We start from the raw sequence: 5,576 nt of genomic DNA on the forward strand, positions 1-5,576 counted from the left end.
TGATTTGCATTCTTTTGCCATAGTGGGTACATTATGTTCAAGTACACAGTGTATTTGTGCTTATGAGGGTATATATGTGTGTGGGCTTTTGGATTTAGTGATGATTTTTTCTATTTTTTTTTTATTTTACATAATATACATTTTCAACGCACATTTCAATTTTACACAGATTTTCTGTCTTGTCTCTAAATTCTGAGAACTGAACCCATTTATTGATCCAAAGAATGAGGGCGGATGCAATTCAATCATTCAGGATTGGTATTTGTCAAACGCAAACCTGTAATCTATACTGGACGTTGCTTATACTATAAATAAATTACAGTTTAGTCGGGCAGTGTTACGAGGAAGGCAAAATATAGATGGCTATATCCCCAATGTTTTAATCAATCAGATCAAGTGTCTAACCCCGCCTTAATAAGGGAGGAAAATGGAAAACTAGAATTTATGAACCTATAGCTACTTGTACCTCACACACACGGTTGAGAGAGATAAGAAGGATAGAATAATAAAAGGACAAAAAATAATGCACTACATAAGAAAATATAACCAAACATGCAAGCCAGCTGTAGGTAGGAAAACCCCTTCTCCTCAAACAACAATCACAGTCCATACATCATGAGATGTGTGTGTTTCCATGTCTGCCCATACTGCATGTGTGTCTGCAGGGAGGCAAATGCAGAGCGTACTGAATTATTGAGCTGAATTTTCACGGGCTGAAGGTCAGTGAGCAAGAAGGGGATAAGGCTTGATGAAATATAGATGTTGTTATATTGTATACCAGTGCCAAGTGCTCAAATATCAAAAACTGCAGAGACAATTATTTCCAAAGATACGATTATCAAAATAATCTCTCTTGACAGAATAAACACCGGCAGGTGGAAGCAACAAGAGAAAATAATGAGAAGTTGGAGTGTGTAACAAAGTGGAAGTCCATTACCATAACACACACAGAAGACTGGCTGATATCAGTCACTTAAATTATATGATTATTAAGTAATAATTATGATTACATCCTGCATTAGCTCATCATAACTGATCTTTAAGGAGCCTCTGAAATTTATATGTCCCCGTGCAGTGAAACTTTACTCCGCTGACGAAAATTTCTCAACCAGGAGAAATCCATTGTGGACTAATTGGATTATCAGTGGAGAATTACAAAATGACCTCGCAGCTTTGCCTGTAGTTCTCTTAATGAGCTCTGTCCTCATAAATGTAGCGCTGGCCTTCTCTTATGGCCTAATTGATATTTCATTAGTACCTTTCTATTTATGATTTTAATGGCTTGTCCTCTCGCAGTAAAAGGCGAGGCTGTTAGCGGGATAGCAGGGGATTCCTGTTGGATATATAGTCAGTTTCAAAGTAGTTAAGATGTGATCTAATAAACCAAGAAAAAAAGGGCAAGATTTATGCTTTTAACCTTTGAAAACATGGTTTTTAAGAGTAAGGAGTCATTAAACACATCTGTTTCAAGCACATGAACACAGGCACATGCATGGACATCACAGTGGTTTACAAACAGAACAGGTAATTTATAATTACTGAAATTTTAATCCGCTTGCATAGATTATGTTTTTGCTTTATCTTAGTCATCAAATTTCCATTCATGTGCCCCGAACCACACGGTAAATTACTAATATGTATATGTCAATAAATATAATCACTACTAGAAAGAATGGTGTTTGATTTAATCAAACTTCTCCAAAATGAAAATGTAACATGGATAAAGTGATGTACAGGCAAAGATTTAAAGGAAAACTACAGGATCATTTTAACTGCAAAATGTAAAGAGAAGAGCTTCTATTCACAATCATGATGCTAAAAAAAACCATAATTTATTTGGAGTTGTCAGAAGTAAATAAAAGCACTCGTACCTTTCAATATTATATTGTAGCTATTGAGGGGTTTGCTGACATCATATCTGAGTTTGCTTGATTCTTCATGCATCTCCATTCTTTTTTGGAGGTTCTACTTGACAAGAACTGACTCTTCCTCCCAGAAAGGGCATCGGTTCCAGTAACAACTCAGCCTCTTTCATTTTGTCTTTCCAGCTTGATGAATGCTAATGATGGACACAGCGCTCAGGCAGAGCTGTCATTGTGATGGTGATGGTAAGGCTTACTTGTACAGATTTGTTTTAAGATCTCGGCGCACCTGACACAGCCAGTGATATGGGCATGGATCACACGGTAACAAGCTCCACACCAAAGAAGCCTCATTACAAGGAGAGGCCGGTCATTTGATGACTTGTGTCAGGGCAAACCTTTGTTTTGTTTGAGCATGCAGGCCTTGTGAGGGTGGTTTGTTAGAGGGAGTGTCCACAGTTGCATTACAGTAGGGAGTAAAGAGCAAACCACGGCACAGTGGCTTTGCTCTGATCAAAGGGAAGGAAGTTTGATGAAAGCTGTTCATTAGGCACACCCGGGCAACTTTAAGGGAAAGGACTTAGAGACATCAAGGGAGGGGAAAATAGAAAAGAAAAAGAAACAGAAAAGTGAGGGAGGAAGAGAAAATAAGAAGTAAGATGAGGAAAATTATCCAACAACATGGAAACGATCCCTACTGTTAAAATGCATGTTTGCAGTTTCCTTTCACTTTCCAAAGTGGCCACTTGGTGGAGACAGCCAACTTATGAGTAAACCCGTCTTCAGTCAGCGTTATATTCAGTCCACACATTGCTTTGACCTGTAGTATTTTCAGAATTAATCTAAAATAAATGGGGTAGTGTGTCACTGCGAGAAATAATGTGTTAATCTGAAGGAATGAATAATGGGCAGCCATTAAAAAAACACAGCCACTCTGTGGGCAAAACCCACTGCCCTACAAGTGCACCTGACTGATTGTTTTATGGATGGAGGCTGACACACACAAAATGGGGAATGACAGATGAAGTCACCCTCCACTCATTAATATCTACAACTGGGTGATGAGGTTTAACTCAGCCTCCCCTCTCTGGGCTGAAGTTAAGCTGTGCCACAGATGCTCACATACACCATACAAGTGTCATTATTGTATAAGAAACCCAAACAGTAATGGCTTAATGGGCTTCAGAGGCTGATTTTCTTTGACTGCCAGACGGAAGGAATGCCAAGCGACAATCTGCCTCTTGAGCTCGCAACAAAACAAATTGATTTGGTACGCTGTCCTCCTACAGCTTGGCTGAAAAACGTGAAGAGAAAACCAAGTGTCAAAGGAAGTTTTCTGAGATTAAATTCTGGAGATCTAAAATTAAATGGGCAGGCGGCAGCAAATGGGGGAATCTCTGAATTAGACTATTATTTGAAAATACTGTGCTCACAGAGGACTCTTCCACACACAGCGTATTCAATTCAGCTCAAACGCAATTCAATTTCACGAGTGAAAATTCACTCAGGACCTATACTGCTTCTCATGAGGCCGGTGGGTGTACTCTTTATATGAAAAACACCATAAGACACTTATATCAATTTTAAACATATGAATCGCAATAACAGCCTTTGCAATATGCATTGACACGTGTATTATAACGCAGTGTAAATAGTCCAGTTGAGTATATCTATATCATCATCTAAACAGTTAAGATTGCTCTGAAAAGAAGCATTGGTGCATTAGGAAAAATTGAATTGTGGTGAACTAGCTCTTCAGGCATGCAGATCAGTAGTTTATTGCTTGTTTAAATGAGGTTAAATTGCACTCATCTGATCATAACAACCTGGTATTTTCTTCTGCTTTTGCTTTAGAAACGCAGATTTGAAGGACAAGAAACTCTTTGTAAGTCTCTCCATCCAAGAGTGAGGACTTGAGAGGACTAAACGACGCGATAAGATGTTTAATATAAAAGTTCTTATGGTGTGCACTGGCCAGGAGACATTTCACAGCATTGTTCAGCATTTTCGTTAGATTTCTTGCTTCACTGTATTCAAAACAGGGGAGTAATGAGCAAATAGGCAATTAGCTTTCCGTGATTTCGGCTAATTACATATCAATTATATGATAATCAGTATTTACGTGATGGTGCAGAGCACGCAGATATCCAAAATGTAGCAACTGCTGCAAAGACTTGTAGTCTGAAACCAGTGAAGACAGAAACAGATGACTGTGCGACATACTGACATAAAAGAAGGGAAAATACTGAATGTTGTTTGTTCTTTTTTTGTAAAATTACTGTCCAAACTTCAAGTTGAGCTAAAATTCTGCATTCATATGCAGAATTGAGCCTTTTTCAAGTTTAATAATTAGGTTACCTTGCAGATGAAAAAAGATCTTATCCACACAAAGAGGGCTGTTTTTTGTCAATATTTCTTTTACATACAATTAGCAGATGGTATATATTCCCCCTTTTGTCTGAAAGGGTATCACAAGAGCAACAAAGTCCAAGTAAAAGGGTTTTGGAACCTGAGGAAGCGATTTCAGAGATGGAGGATGTGGTGGGCTGGTCATAAACTGCAGTGAAGTGCATTTGGATATAAAGTGAAGAATGAAAAATAAAGACATAAAAGGATAACGACAGGGCTGATGATGAGGAAAGCTCTCGGACTGTAGTTCCTGTATCTTGACATACACTCTTTTAGCAGTTTTAACAACCATGTCCTGTATTGTGGACACATATTCAAACAGTTATTGACTTACACGGAGCATCTCAGTTAAACCTCAGAGGGATTATTAAGCATCAAGCAACAAACCTTTTGGGACATTTAGCTGACATTTAGCTTAACCTTTACATTAGAAATTCATGAATCCAAATCATTCAGGCAGGTAGTGTGGTTTTGCTGTCATTTTAGAGTGAGCTTTTATTATCCCAGCAAATTAGTAAGAAGTCAGGAAATAGCAGGACACCTTGGAAGCGTCAAGGTCTCTGGGCACAGTTTCAAAACGCAACCAATTAATTTCAATGTTGGTCTGAGAAGTCTACCAGGCGCTAAGTTTCCGAACAAAAAGATCTGTTGACAATCAGGAGCCAGTAACTGGTCAGTGACATGGCTGTCATATTATTTATACAACTGTAATTAGGGCCCGAGCACTGACAGTCCGAAGGCCCTATTGTATCTGTAGGAATTTTTTTTTTCTTTCTTTCTTTTTTTTTTTTTCCAACGAAATGAGGGCCTTTTTGCCCCCTAAACGTGCCCCAAAAGTCACCAAATTTTGCACGCAAGCCAGGCCTGGCGAAAAATTTGATATTTAATGGTTTGCATTAATGGGCGTGGCAAAATGGCTCAACAGCGCCCCCTACAAAACGGTTTGAGGTACATGCACGAAAATCGGTACACACCTGTATCATGTCGCAACATGTCGCAAGGAAAGTGTCTTGGCGCATGGCTGAAACCGAACAGGAGGTCGGCCATTGTGAATTAATCGTGTAATTTTGGCGCACTTTATGCCACTTCTTCGGCCGTTAATAAGGCCCGAACCGTAACGTGCACCCAGGTGTGTTATACATCAAAATGTGCGTCTCGATCCTGCGACGATGCGCATTACTTTTCTCAGTCAAAAGCGTTACCCCCCCTTCATCTGATTGGTCAATATTTGATAGTTCCTACTTTCTGCCATAACTTTTGGATGGTTTCACATAAAGAGTCGTGGGTGGTGTCATCTGACTCGGT

Source organism: Cololabis saira, chromosome 16, assembly GCF_033807715.1.
Source record: "Cololabis saira isolate AMF1-May2022 chromosome 16, fColSai1.1, whole genome shotgun sequence".
NCBI classification, from domain to species: Eukaryota; Metazoa; Chordata; class Actinopteri; order Beloniformes; family Belonidae; genus Cololabis; species Cololabis saira.